The sequence below is a fragment of the Protopterus annectens genome, chromosome 2.part0 (genome assembly GCF_019279795.1).
Source record: "Protopterus annectens isolate FY-2018-M chromosome 2.part0, PAN1.0, whole genome shotgun sequence".
NCBI lineage: Eukaryota > Metazoa > Chordata > Ceratodontiformes > Protopteridae > Protopterus > Protopterus annectens.
The window spans coordinates 1990447941-1990463653 of NC_056728.1; the positions used below are offsets into that span (position 1 = coordinate 1990447941).

The 15713-nt window shown below is 41.3% G+C and overlaps 2 non-coding genes across 2 annotated transcripts; both read left to right on the forward strand.

Annotated features, from left to right (window-relative positions):
• The first annotated feature begins 934 nt into the window (after positions 1–934).
• LOC122793860 lies at positions 935–1073 on the forward strand. The gene has a single exon (XR_006363578.1). It is a non-coding gene; the product is annotated as a small nucleolar RNA SNORD94 (small nucleolar RNA).
• Positions 1074–1259: 186 nt separating this feature from the next.
• Positions 1260–1402, forward strand: LOC122793861. The gene has a single exon (XR_006363579.1). It is a non-coding gene; the product is annotated as a small nucleolar RNA SNORD94 (small nucleolar RNA).
• Positions 1403–15713: the final 14311 nt, after the last annotated feature.

Sequence of the window (15713 nt, forward strand, 5' to 3'; positions counted from 1 at the left end):
GCCCCAGGGCCGATAGCCTAGTACCTACCTATGAACCTACCTATGAACCTATGAACCTATGCAGTCCATATCAAAACACTCCAGATTTACTCTGTCACATATTGCCTACTCAGAGGTGATCTCTGCCTAACATACAAAGCTATGTCAAACCCAGAGCTGTTGGACATGCTGCTCTTAAAGAAATCCCAACCCCTCTGAGCTACACTCTGTAGGGACCTAAACTTTGTCACCACAATAAACAGAACATGCTGGAGGGATAGATTCCTGTCCCAGAAACTTCCCATACTCTGGAACAAACTACCTATCTATAGCAAACAAAGCTACTCATTAGCACTCTTCAAGAAAAATCATGATGATTGGATGGGAAATAGGAAATTCACCCTGGGGATCACCTCTGTGATTTTGCTCGATAGAGGCACAAGAAAATCATTTTCTTGGGTGGTGAAAGCCAGGGCTGATAGCCTAGTACCTACCTATGAATCTATGAACCTATGATATATTAAAAAAGTTATAATTATATTCCTAACTGTTTAATTATTAATTATCCTAGGGCTAAAGTGGATGAGGTAGTTTAGTCTTTGTCTGCATACCCACCGACCCCCCTCTCCCCTGCCTCTGTCCTGACACTTGTAAGGTAGTTGGTGTTGGTATTTTGTTGGTTATATTTTTGAACATGGTTTCATTTGTACTCCCTTATTGGATAATAGAAGTCTGGAGAGAATTTTTCTTTTCTGAGTGTTGTAAACACACGAGTGAGCTGATAGCCTAGAAAGTTTTAGATGCTGGGCTGTATCCTTCATGTCTTAATCCTAGATAGAAGTTCCTAACTAGCTCCAGCATTGTAGTAAGTACATAACTTTAATTTAATGAAAATATTTTTTTTTTCTTAGCTCTGTTTAGTAGCTTTATTGTAGTAAAGTATCATTTAGTTTAACTGGCTATGATGAGTGGCGCAGGGGTACTGACCTCAGCTGGATAATGGGAGCTGAATGTAAATGCCATCTGTTGTAGCCTGCATGTGGTGGGTTGTCAGAGGTCCATTTATATGACAAAATTGCCTGTCTCTGAGCCAGTCAGTTCCTTCAGTATGTTTATCATGGAGCAGCCTTTGTAATGGTAATGAATTCTTTATTCTTAAGCCAACTCATTTAACTTTTACTTGCAATAGTTGAACTGTATTATTCAATTTTGATTTTTATTATGTGCCACTAAGAAAATCACAAACTAAGTCACATGTTAGCATTCTCATAAACTATTATCTTGCTATGATGAGTGGCACAGGGGTACAGACCTCAGCTGGATAATGGGAGCTGAATGTAAAGGTCTATCCTCAGTTGTAGCCAGCATGTGGTGGGCTGTCTGAGGTACATTTGCATGACAAAATCGCCTGTCTCTGAGCCAGTAAATGACTTCACTGTGTCAGAAAACAGGCTGTGTTGTTAGTGTTTAATATTCGTTAACTAACTTATTTATTTTTTTCTTGACAGCTGATGTGCATACTTTTAATTCCTTGATCTTGGCAGCTCCAGAAGTAAGAGAAAAATACAATGACAGATGTGATCTCATTACAGTAAGTTATAAAATCTTTTTTTTTTTCTTGTATTTGTAATGACTTTTAAGAATTTTTATGTAAAATATTTCCTTTGCCCGCATAGTTTTTAATACTAATTGACCATTAGCCACTTGAGTATATTTACAGACTTGTATCATCAATATTAGTGTATAGATGTGCAAAGTTTTGTTGCAGTAATTTCAAGTCTTTGCTTGGTAGGTCATTAATTTGAGTTCAACCACCCATTAATCCAAAGTGCAGATCAGCTAACATCAGACATGCATGCATGACACATTTGTTCCTTCATAAGATACTGTACAATCTTGTACTTCCTTTTTAAAACACTTTTATTAAATTACCACATAAGACATAAATAATAGAAAAGAAAGATAACTATATTAAAATGTTCATATTTATACATTATACATTACATGTTTATTCTTTAGACAGTGGCCTGTCTGAGAGGTAACAAGACTGACACCTGCATTATTATATAATCTGTCTGAAGTAAAATAAGACTATTTGGTGGATGATAAGAGCATTTGCTTGCAGACATGTCAACAGCTGTGAGTAAATATTACATGCTACACCTAAAGAAATCCCAATCCCTCCAAGCTACATACTCTAGGGACCTAAACCTTGTCACCACAATAAACAGGACTTGCTGGAGGGATAGATTCCTGTCCCAGAGACTTCCATTACTCTGGAACAGGCTACCCATCTATGTCAAGCAAAGTTCCTCATTAACACTCTTCAAGAAAAATCTTGATGAGTGGATGGTAAATAGGAAATATACCCCGGGGATCACTTCTGTGGCTCTTCTTGACAGGGGCACAGGAAGTTAACTTTCTTGGGTTGGCGTAAGCCAGGGAACATTGTTGGCTAGGCTTACTTAGGCCCTTGGGCCGATAGCCTAGTACCTACCTATGAACCTATTTGTATTAATTTTTGATGAACAGTGAAATTAATAGTGAATTGTATAATTTCTTGTACATTGAAAAACAAAGCTCTTTGGCATACCCAATATCCATAAAAATGGCACACCTCCCCCTTAGACCAATAGTATCTGCTGCGGAAGGGGTGTACTGAAGGGATTTTTCTTTTTTTAGATTATATTTTTAATCCCCTGGTCCAACAACTCCTCTCCTATTTATGTGATTCTTGGGATGTTTTAGACAATATTAGAAAGTTTAACTTTAGACTATCATGAAGATAACAATCTTATGTTAATGGTGGATCTGGTTTCTCTTTTTACTGTTATTCTCTAGAAAGAGGGTGAAGAATAAATTAGCATATGTATTCAATTAAAACTAAAGACAGAAATGACTTTATATAGGCATTCCATTAGATGTAAAACATACAAAAAGTTTTTTATTTGGAGTCTTGGATTTAGTTAATAAGGATATGAAAGGGGGACATTTTAAGAATCAAGTGTAAAGAAAAGAGACTGAGTGGTAGATTAGTTAGCTGCAGACTATCCACCTGGTCTAAATGATGCTATAAAGATAAATGTTTTTTTGGCAAATAGGAAAATGACTATGTAAGCAAGGGTTAAGGTTTTGTTTGACTTCAGCTCATTTGTTTTTGATTGCTTAACAAGCACTGTGTCTTATTGTTTAATAGTGTCTGTTAAACAATTGGTTGCCACATATTTTAAACTTGTATATAGAGTTTGAAAATGTATGAATTTTTATTTCTGATGAAGTCTTTTAATGAAAGCTACTATTAAATATTAACTACACTACAAAAGTGTTCCAGTGGTATACAGTTTGTTTAGACTTTCCCCAGGATTTAGCAAGCTCTGCATGGCGTGCAGGAATAGTGCAAGAACTGCTGCAGGCAATATGGCTGACATGTGATTCAGGAATAAGCTCCTAGGACGTGCACGAGTGCTCCTGTACTATTCCTGCACAGACACAGCCTCTGTATGCTAATTACCTCATTTGCTGGTGAAAACCATGCAAATGAGTTAAACTGGCGATCCAGGAAGCAGGCAGACGTCTGTGCAGCAATAGTGCAGACTGCAGAAATGTATTCAGCCAATAGCTGAATACATTTCTGCAAACTACAAAACAGAAGCATGACAGCTCATACAAATGTATGTATCAGAAGGGTTAGGCATGCCAAAGGCCAAATATATGGCCATAGGCACGAAAATTAATTTTAAAATTAACATTTTTTTTTGTTGGCTGATTTCGGCCGTTTAAGCGCAGTGCAAACAGGATCAGCCTGAAAATAATAAAAAAAGCTGGAAATAAGCTTTTAAACCAAAATCATAATATTGCCATAATAGTCAATGGCATGCAGGAGTAGCCCTAGGTCAACTGGTGCCCTAGGCAAAAGGGCTCCACAGCGCCCCTCATCACACTACCTGGTGTCCCCATTCTGGTGTACCTACACCAAATAAATACTGGAAAAGTGCCCCTGCTAGACCAATGCCCTAGTTGGCCTACGCCTAAGGCTGGCTATATCTGTATTGTTGTATTATAACTCTTTTATTGCTTAATGACATTGCATTTCTTTCTCCTTGTTTGTATTGCTGCATTATAAAGCTTTACTGCTCATTGATATTGCCTTCTTTGTGCATGTTTGAATGTCAAGACCTTTTTCTGTTTTCTGCGGAAGAGGGTGAATGCATGTTTTCATTGCATGCATATCTCACCTTGTCTTATTGCTAACAGGTGCATGGTTGAAATAATTTGTTTGTGGTTGTGTTATTGCCTTTTAAACTAGATGAGTCACCTAGAAATAAAATCTGTCATTCTTGCCACCTTGGTGTTTTGGGCCTAATAGGGGTGTCACCAGAGTCAGGTAAGAAAGAACCCATATCTCTTCAGCTACAACTGCAGGTGCGCTACATCAATTTTGTAAGCTTGTGTTTCTGAGTAATATCTTACAATCATTGGACGTGGGAGTGAAGATGTATGTCATGCTCTGTTAGGTGCCCAGAATTTTTGGCTGGGTTTTAAGAGATTGCATATATTTTCAATACTTAAGATGTATGGTTTGCAGGGCAGTCTAAGGATGAATTTATAACACAGTATGCCAGTGCGATTTCAGAAAAAAAAAACATATTATACTGTATCAAACCGTTTCCTATCATTTGCATATAGACAGGGAAGAAGATTCCCAGGTTATGCCGCACACCACATTTCAGAATGGTCTACAGTGGTTTAGTTTGTGCAGTCTGATTCCAACTTGAGTGAAGCTGAGTTTTATTTGACGTAACATTCGATGCAAGCCCAGCTGTAAGTAAACACTCACGGTGCACAGCGATTCAGATAGCAACCCCATTTACTGCCACTTTTGAGGACACTGAAATAAGGGAATCTCAGTGACAATACAAGGGCAAGTGCCCGTACACAGGCGCACATCCAAAGGGTACTTTTTCCCCTTCGCCCTGCCATGTCTATTTAGTATGCATGCACAGTAGTTGACACTCTTGGCATGCATAACACAACAAGACCGTGTAATAGTGGTTGCTAAGTGGGAAGGCTGAGTGTTGGTTTTGTAACCATGCATTAGCAGTCAATCCTATGAAAATGAGGGCAATGATACTGAGTCACAGATTTCCCCTCCATGCTAGCTGCACCCAACCATGTAGGTGCAGTAAGAACATGGTGTTAGCCTACGAGCTAGATGACTTCATAAGGGGGTGTGTCATGCATGCTGTAAGCTTATTGGAGCTCTGTGGCCCGTGTTTGCCCTTAGCTAAGCACACCTAAGGAAAGGTGTGTGTGCGAAGCTGCCTGGCAGTATTTACAATGCCTAAATGGGTGTGCGTGCCGTACACTGGGTTTTAAACAAACAAACAAAAAAAGGAAATAGCAGCTCTGTTCACATCTGAGCACTGCACAGCGTGCCTTGGGGATTAAACAGGAAGGCAATGGGAAGGGAAAACAGCAGTAGGAAGGTAATCAAGGAGAACTAGCATAGCTGTCAGGTGAAATGTATCAGAAATAGCCAATTACACAGGCAGCAGCCCAGCCCAGCCCAGTACACTACTATAAACTATGCAAACACATTTCCCTCTGTTTTCTTCCACAATCTCTACACCACCGGTGTACACAAATGGGGAAATTTTACCTAACAAAACCAACAAAATGATAGGGGCTGCTTTCACTCTCATAAATCAATATGTGGAAGAGACTGAGGGTGGTGAGGATGAGAATGCTGATGACCAACCCACAGTGAGGAGAAGAAAAAGAGTGTACAGACCCAGGGTCTGGAGATAGTGGAGCGCTATAGGGTGGAGTGGGACCTCCTACAGCAAATTGTTGAGCTGTGCCGGCCACGCCTCACACACAGAACCAACAGAGAGGAACCCATCCCAGTGGATACCAAGGTATGTGTAGGCTTAAGAATACTATCCACAGCTACCTTCCAAAGGCCAACTGGGGCTATCATGGGGATCTCATAGGCATCAGCATCCAGGGTAGTCCACCAGCTCCTGGATGCCATGTCAGCACATGCCGGTAAGCACATTTATTTCCACAACACCCGTGAGGCGTTGACCAGCAATATGCGTCTCTTCCACCAAATACCAGAATACCCTGAGGTAGTGGGTGCTATAGACTGCATGCACATACACATCAAAGCACCACCTGGTGAGAGGGGTAGGGTCTATATAAACTGTAAGGGCTTCCCCTCCATCAAGTGCCAGGTCGTGTGCGATGGCCAGGACATTATCATGAATGTGTGTGCTGGCAGCCCTCAAAGCTATCATGACTCCCATATCTGGCATATGACACAGCTGTACCAGAGATTTGCCAATGAGGACATCCCATATGGCCACCTAGCAGGGGATGCTGGTTGCGCACTGGAGCCGTGGCTGATGACACCCATCAGAAATGCACACACACCTGAACAAGAACTCCATATTGAGGCACATGCATCAACCAGAATCATAATAGAGCATATGTTTGGGATGCTCAAGTCATGGTTCTGGTGTCTGGAAATATCTTGTGGAGCCTTTCAGTACTGTCCAGCTATGTGTACCCAAATTGTCATTGTATGTTCCATGCTACACAATATGATGCTGCAGAAACAGCTGCAGCAGGAACAGCGTGAGGCAGGGCACACAGCCCCCCACCATTTCCCAAGGCCAGCACAGTCACAGAGTGACTCGGAGTAGGAACAACCTGAACCTGCCCCTGTAGGCAGAAGGAGACATGCCCAGTATGCCCTGGCTTTGGCAAAGAGGCAACACATAACACATACACTGACATGGTAGGAACCTGAGGAATGACACCTCTCTCTGACTCGCACATACAATAAAAGGTAAGCCAAACATGACACGGCCTGTGCTTAACCATGTATAGGGAGTGTTCTATGTGCATCTGACATAGTCAGCCCTCCAGCACCATTCTCAATACTGGCACAGCCACAAGGTATGTCACTCTCACTATCAATAGCTGATTGGAATAGTATGTTTTGCTTTGCTACTTGTATCTATGGTACGGATGTGAGCATGCAAGGGAATTGGTTGGCTGAATGGGATGGCAGCAGATAGTAGACACCTATATGGGCAGCATGAAATCCATAACAAATACTGGTGTCAACATAGTAGGCAGTACTAGACAAGGTTACAAATCCCACTGCAGGGCATGTGGTGGGCTAAATGTGTGTTCATAGGACACACACATGCATGTCAATGAGGCTCACATACCCAACAACAATCTCAGACAGCAGGACAGGTGTAGGCAAACACAAACAAAGGATGGGCTAAGGTTTCTGATTGATGGCTAAGGAGAACAGCCCCCCCCCTCCAGACCTACACAGACAGACTACAACAGGTCAGGCAATGGAATGTTAGTTCTGAAGGGTAAGACATCTGAAACTGAAATGTAGGTCAATAAAACCTAAGATCTGCACTACACTAATATGCTTGTAGTCTGCATGGTAGGTCAGAATACAGAATGAAATGGAAGCAAACAGAGTACCTGAAATACCAGTACGGTCATAGCAAATGATTACAGTTGTCAGGTGCTCCCCCCTACAATCTTACGTAGAAATGTAGTAACATGTACGTGTGGGTATAATAACAGTGGAGCACAAATTATGTGAGCTGGCCAAATTAGCAGGATAGATTGTTGCACGTGTACAATATGCAGTGCTCCATGTGTTAGGTTGTTGTTTGTTGTATATTGTGTGAAAGTGGTCAGCATGAAGGCATGGAGGGTTGTGTCTTGGTGGCCAATGGCCAGTACTGTTGATGACAGGGCCAAGTTCTAACAACTGCAGTGCCAAACACAATGCATCCCAGTAGGACCCAATCCAGCAGTAATCCATACTAATTGTTCAGATGTAATATCTGTCTCCATCTGAAAGTTGGACATGGCATGAATGTAGGCCCAGACATAAACACAGTACACAGGTGGAAGTACCCTAGACAAAGAGTGTATAAAATGTTACTGTCAAATGGACACACCTTTGGAATTCTACTTACAGGTTACGTTAGTTGTCTTTATAGTATGGAATACTGATGTAGTCTGGCCAAACACTGGCAGACCACAAAAGGCACAGTTATGATGTATTGAGAAACCATTGATGTCCCTGCACAAACCAGCATAAGGGAAATGCCCTACGTATATCTGTGAGTCATCTGCAAGTAGCTTCCATAGCACATATGCACTCAGCTCACCCCACCATCAGCCACAGGTTCCTCACAGGTCATATCCATGCTGTTGGGAATGAGTACAATATGACCCCCACTTCTGTATGGGAATACCCACAGAATACAGCATGCTGAAGAGGTGTCCCGTGCAGGTCTATCCCTACCTGTAAGCAGCACCCTGCCAGCATCCACACCAGTGGATTAATAAGGACAAAAACTATTGCCATTGACACCTTGCACACATACCCTGTCACCCCAGGGGAATACAGTGGCTTACAGCCTGGGACTGTAGGAGTGACAGAATGCACTGGCCTGCTACAGATGGCCTGCATCACTACCAAATGCCATACAGTCCTCTGTCAAAGGCCTGTGTCTCGCCCATACTGGCAATGTATGTTATCTTATGGAGTCCCAAATAACGACATAACACAGTCCACAGAACTCAAATGCAAGGCCATGTCGATAAATCCCAGTAGTATGTCCACCATGTCCAACTGCATGAACTGTGGACCAACCCCTAAATACTGCTGGGATGAAGTGATAACTATAGGGATACTTATCAGATGTTGCTTGCATAATGTTAGTAAGAGGATAGAGTAACGGGGGGGGGGCGGTAGAAGCATGGATGCCATGGAGTGTGTGAAGTCTGATACTCTGATGTGTGCCCATACTATCCCTGCCTGCAAACACAGGAATGGATGGCTACAAACCTGCTCATAAACCACAATATGAAGGGGTAATGACCAGATATATGAGCCCTGCATCTGGGTAATATGTATGAATCTGTACAGCTGAGAGGTATGGCCACAGTAGGATATGGCTATTCTGTCATGTTGATAGATGTGCAAGCATGGGATCCTCAGCCACCACAGTACAAAGGTGCTGGACCATTTACACAGACCAATTAGCAATTGTCTGCAGCTCCCCCTCCAGAATGGCATGATTGTGCAAGAATATGTAGGCTGCAGACTACACTACTGGACACAGCTTCATTCATCTTGTATAACCCAGGAAATTACTGCAAGCAAATACATATATCTGTCAGTAGTTGATGACATATTACTTCACAGTGTAAAACAGTACATATGTCTGAATATCTCTACTAACATCAAAACCATGTAGCAGAAGCAGCACAGACACAATTAGTTACAGTATCCCACAATCCTTTGCCCATTGTGACCCTATATTGTCAACCTATCTACAGATATACTGCAAAAACAGGTTGCTAGCTGTAGATGTAGAACACAAATGCCTGCACTGGAGTACAACCTACCTGAAATGGATTCACACATTCAATACAAAAGGGTCATACTAGGCATGCTCCCACACTTACAGAAATGAAGCCAATGTCTGGCAATAACAGTGGAATATACATATCTGTCTGTCGCAGATGTCTGTGCACACACTCCACATTGCACGTCAGTCATGCTTTATATGCACATCAAATAGGAATACACACATATATCAAAGGACAACACACTATAATAGGTCAAACATAAACAGATATAGATGTTGGGAAGGGAGAGACAGACAGTGACAAAGAGCTTCCCATCATGAGGCCTGTCCCACCCACCACACATCCAATTGGCCAGTATCACATGATGTGCCAATGTCTATCACTGTAGGCATTTGCTTCTGGTACACCTCAGCACTATAGTGTCTGCGGTGCTTGTGATAACTGTGTAACATGACAGTGCAAGTCATTATTCATCAGTTGTATACACAGTCCTGTCAAATGTAAAGTTGTGTATGATTGAGCGTTGTGTGTGTGTTTCCAGAGGAATGGTTTATGGCCCATTCACTCACACTGCACTCCTCATTGCCCTAGTTTAGCTATCCTGCTGATGTCAGTCACCTTGAAATACCCCTTTGGACAAGGATCAACCCTATAAGCTCTGTGGTGCATTCAATAACTGTGTAATGCTATAGTGTGATGTACTAGTTAGGTAGGAGTTCTTATCCCAGACATGGTAACTGTGAAATTTTGTGTGTTTGTGTGTGTAGGGATCAATGCTTTTGAGGCCATTCGCATTCACTACACCTCCCATTGCCCTACTCTAGCAAGGCTGCTGATGTCATTCACTTTGAAATACACCTTTGGAGAAAGGCTAGCCATATAAGCTCCATGGCATGTGCTATAACTGCATAATGCTGTAGTGTGATGTATTAGTTAGGTAGGAGTTCTAATATCAGAAATGACAACTGTGAAACTCTGTGTGCTTGTGTGTATGGATCAATGCTTTTGAGGCCAATTCACAGTCTCTTCACCTTCCATTGCCCTACTTTAGCAAGCCTGCTGATGTCATTCACCTTGAAATAAAACTTTGGAGAAAGGCTAGCCCTGTAAATGCCTTGGTGTATGCTGTAACTGCGTAATGCTATAGTGTGATGTTCTAGTTAGGTAGAAGTTCTAATCCCAGATATGGCAACTGTGAAGCTCTGTGTGTTTGTGCGTGTGTAGGGATCAATGCTTTTGAGGACATTCACAGTCACTACACCTCCCACTGCCCTACTTTAGCAAGGCTGTTAATGTCATTCACCTTGAAATACAACTTTGGAGAAGGGCTAGACCTATAAGCTCTGGGGTGTGTGCCATAACTGCGTAATGCTATAGTGTGATGTACTAGTTAGGTAAGAATTCTAATCCCAGACATGGCAACTGTGAAACTCTGTGTGTGTGGGATCAATGCTTCTGAGGCCATTCACAGTCACTACACCTCCCATTGCCCTACTTTTGCAAGGCTGCTGATGTCATTCACCTTGAAATACACCTTTGGAGAAGGGCTAGCCCTATAAGCTCTGTGGTGTGTGTGATAACTGCGTAATGCTATAGTATGATGTGCTAGTTCAGTAGGAGTTCTAATTTTGGACATGGCAACTGTGGAACTGTGTGTGTTCTGCAGAGTATTGCTTTTGAAGCCATTCACAATCACTACACCTTCCATTGCCCAGCTTTAGCAAGGCTGCTGATGTCATCTACATTGAAATGTAACTTTGGAGAAAGATTAGTCCTGTAAGCTCTGTGGCGCATGCCATAAATGTGGAACAATGTAGAAGCAATTATTACCCGGATATGGGTTTGAATCCCATCTGTGGGAAGTGTTTTGTGTGTGTGCCTCAGAATTTTTGTCCCTATTTACAGCAAGTACACATCTCAGAGCCTGACTTTAGCAGTCCTGCAGAAATCATCCACCTTACATGTATCTGTTGTAAAGTCTATACCATGTCAAGTCAGTGTTGCATGTGGTAAATGTGTAACACAAAGGTTGTTGGATAGAGGTTTGAATCTCACCCCTGGTGGATGTAAATGTGTGATTAGGGTATGATTATTTTCAGGATCTCTCACCCACTACAGCACCCAATGCCAGTATTTACAAGGTCTGGTGATGTTCCTCCCCTTAGAAGTACCTTGGGACAACATCCATCCAATAAGCTCCTTGGCACATGTGATAAATGCAGTACACTGTAGTAGCAATATATAGCTAGGTAGGGATTTGAACCTCAGTACTAGCAAGTGTGTGTGCACGTGTGTTTTTCATCAGTATCCTGTGTGGAGGTTGCTGTGATTGTGTAATGACAGGATTCATTGTGGGGCAGGTTTTGTTAAATTCTTATATTGAGGACCTACTATATGTCACAATGTCCGTACCTTACAAAGACAACAGATGTCAAACAGCAGAGAGGCTGGTGTAGACAATCCATAGCCCTACATGTGACATTATGGATCAGTGAACAATATAGCCAACCCTTGTATTTACCCAGAGAACACTCTCCACCCATGACTCATATACATACAGGTCTACTTCACAAAAGCGAAAACCCATAATATCGGCATTTTAAATACCAAGACCATAATACCGAAATTTCACATGCACAAAGGCTCACAACACTGACTGTGAAATCACTGACATCCATAATACTGACAAATTCAACCATAGTAGTGATTTAGCAGGTCCTGTGCATGTCCAAAATACAATTTTAATCACCTGATATGCTCTTGTCAACTTTCCAGCTCTCAGCAGTACTGTGCATAAACATCAGCATATTGTGAATTTCCCGGCAACCATGTTATAAACATCAGAATACTATCAAAATCCCAGCAACTGTATCAAACAAGACTACACAGTGCTTTAACATAATGCATAAACAGTTGAATCACACGTCGCTTCCCATTTAATGTAGCCTGCACCACTCCTGCAGACATAAACCATACTATGCATGGTGGAAATGCATTGTATCAGCAGCTAGGCACATTCCAATACACTGTCCTTCCAAACAGCAGTAGTTAGCCTAAGTAGATGAAGCCTGTTATAAATACAGCACTGTTACCGCGTATAAGAGAAATAGATTCCCCAGTCCCAATCCAGAGCAGCATATCAGTAGGCCATGCACAGAATTAAAGATGCTTGGTATTGCTAATGGTTTTACTCAATGTACACCACTCTCCAGTCCAACTACATCTTTCACATCAGTGTTTGGTGCGATGACAACATCGGGCATACCACGCTTCACACATTAGCAGGCATCCATATGTAAATAAGCATACCATCACCACAGCCATTATATATAGTCACTTCATATGTTAACTACTGTTCCATTATTACCTCCACCACCTGTGTGAAGTCTGAATGACATATACATTACAACATTACCTGTGTAACCGACATCAATTCCATAAACCACATCTCGTATGGATACTGACTGCTTCACTTCTCATTCACCACCAGTAGACTACTGCACATAAGTATCAGTGGGCTGTGCAGATGGCAGCTACATTTTCAATAGCTTTGCTATGGCTTTCACAAATTCAATGGTGGAGTAGCAGTCCTTATTACTCAACACCCATTGGAATTGTTCATTCCGCATAAGTAGCTTCCTCTTCTTGGGGGAAGGGGGACATCCAATTGAGATCTGAACTCTAAGTTCATCTACACGATCCTGTTCTTTCACCAATGCTGACATGAGTACAGTCAAATTGGTACCTCTAGTACCTAACAAACACTTTAACCACCTATGCCAGGCTTCTACTTAGTTCTGTGTATGAGGGAGAAAAAGTTGGTTCAACTCATACACATTCCAGACAGCTATGGGAAATAGTGGTGGGAACCTGACAGATGAGGAAGTACGTGTATTAAACTTCCTCAATTTATCACAGATGTACCAGTGTGAAATATATCTAAATAACTCTTTACCCTCTATCAGGAATGTTTATTTAAGAGCATGAAATGCACTCTGCACCTCACATTCTTTAATAAAAGCAAGAGCTGCTAAACATTTGACAGATAATTGAAATAAAGGATCCCTGTTATACAAGGATGCCAATCACAAAGCCTGTACCTTCCTCCAAAGGTTTTTCCCAAAATGGAAGAGACATCCCTTAGACTGGGAACATTAAGTTATGTACTCTTAACTGCAGTAATTTCAAAGTCAAATAGGACGTATTTAACATCGCCCTGAAAGCCATGCTTAGTTAACAGATGAAACAAGCAGTGCCATATACAGTTATAGGCCTTTAGTGATTTCATAGACATTAGGCAACATACTAGTGGTACCGCTTTGCTGTATGTAACATACTTCACTAAGCCATGTAAGCTATACAACTGACGGCAGGTAAATCCTTTAGTGAAGAATGTTCCATCCAGTAACCAAATGCTTGCTCGGCTCACATCATATAAGTTATTGAGTGTAGTGAATAGGAACACTGTGTTATCTGTGGCAGAATCATTCATATATTTGCTTATAAAACACCCTGTCTTCAATGGAAACATGTCAAAGTCAATGTTGTGTAATGTGAGTACTTCATTACTATCTGTCATATACATTTTTCACCTCACACAACCTGTTATAAGAGGGCTTTCCTATTGGATAGGCTATGTATTGTGTCTAGGGAAGTTGTTGCTACTACATCCTGCACACGTAAACATGGCATATCATGGCTGTATTCAGGTCTAACTTTCAGTTGATGACACACACTATATTTTTCAACCTCTTCTGGATTGCCTGCATGATGGTGACCTACAGACCTTTATAACCTATCACCAGTGGGAAGCAATGTTGTTGCAGCTCGGCCCTTACACTTTTAGGAACATTTATACTTACAGCCGCAGTACCATCTTGAATCCCTGTAACATTCTAAATGGTACAAACACCCATCGATAACCAGTATTTCCTTGCATTTCTGGGACATTATGGTTCTGTATATCTGTCTGATCACTCCAGGTACTTCCTGATGCATATCAGCCATGTTTGCTTCAGTACGAGGTGCAATAGTTTAAAGGTGCAGGCCCTCATTTTACAGTCTACTCAGGACTGCAACAAACTCATTCATTTTAACCATTACTTGGGTATGTGGGATTTGTTCATGTGACTGTTCATGCATGTGAAATTTCGGTATTATGGTGTCAGTATTTTAAATGTCGATATTATTGGTTTTTGCTTTTGTGAAGTAGACCCACACACACACACACACACACACACACACACACACACACATATATATATATATATATATATATATATATATATGGGTCTAGGACTATAAACTGAAAGTAAATTTCAGTGAAACACATTTGACTGTGCATAATTCACTGAAAGCTCAATTCACTGAAAACACAATTCACTGAAACACATTTTACTGAAAGGTATATATGGCCTTTTCCCCACTGTAGTGTGACCCTGGAGTTAGAGTATATAGTAAGGGGGTTTGTAGGGGCACCGACCCCCACATTGGGGTTGTGGGGGCATAAGCCCCCACCTATTTTAAATATTTTGAACTATACACATGGATACTTGCAATTTCAATAAATTAATCTTTTCTAAACTTAATATATATCCAAACTATGTGGAGGAACCTTGATGATTGGATGGGAGATAGGAAATTCACCCCGGGGATCACGACAGTTGCCCTGCTAGACAGGGGTCCAGGGAAGTAAATACTGCGGGAAGAAATAGCCAGGGAATTCCTATTGCTAGGCTTGTATAGGCCCTAGGGCTAATAGCCTAGTACCAACCTATGAACCTGCATATATATATATATATATACACATACACACACACACACACACACACACACACATATATATATATATATATATATATATATATATATGTATATGTATATGTATATATATATATATATATATATATATATATATATATATATATAGGATGCATTCAAACATCAGATTCACATTCTCTTAACTTTCCTTCCTCCACAGCTGCACTTCTCTGCCTTTGTACAAAACAGACAGGTGTCACATGTGAACACAGCCTAAAGGCAGGTATGTATAGGGACAGATTGCAGGTAAGCCTATCCCAAACCTATGGCATTTGTGCATGATACATTTCATGTTAACATGACTGTCCTACAGGTGGTGGGATCTGAAACTCATGTGTCTATCATAACATCATTACTTCCACCACCAGCTATTTGCCATACTAATTTACATGTCTTGAGACACACTATGATGGCTTACATCTTGTCATTCAGTGCTGATCTGCACAGATGACAGGTATGGCCCACTGCCCACAGGGCCAGACACTATG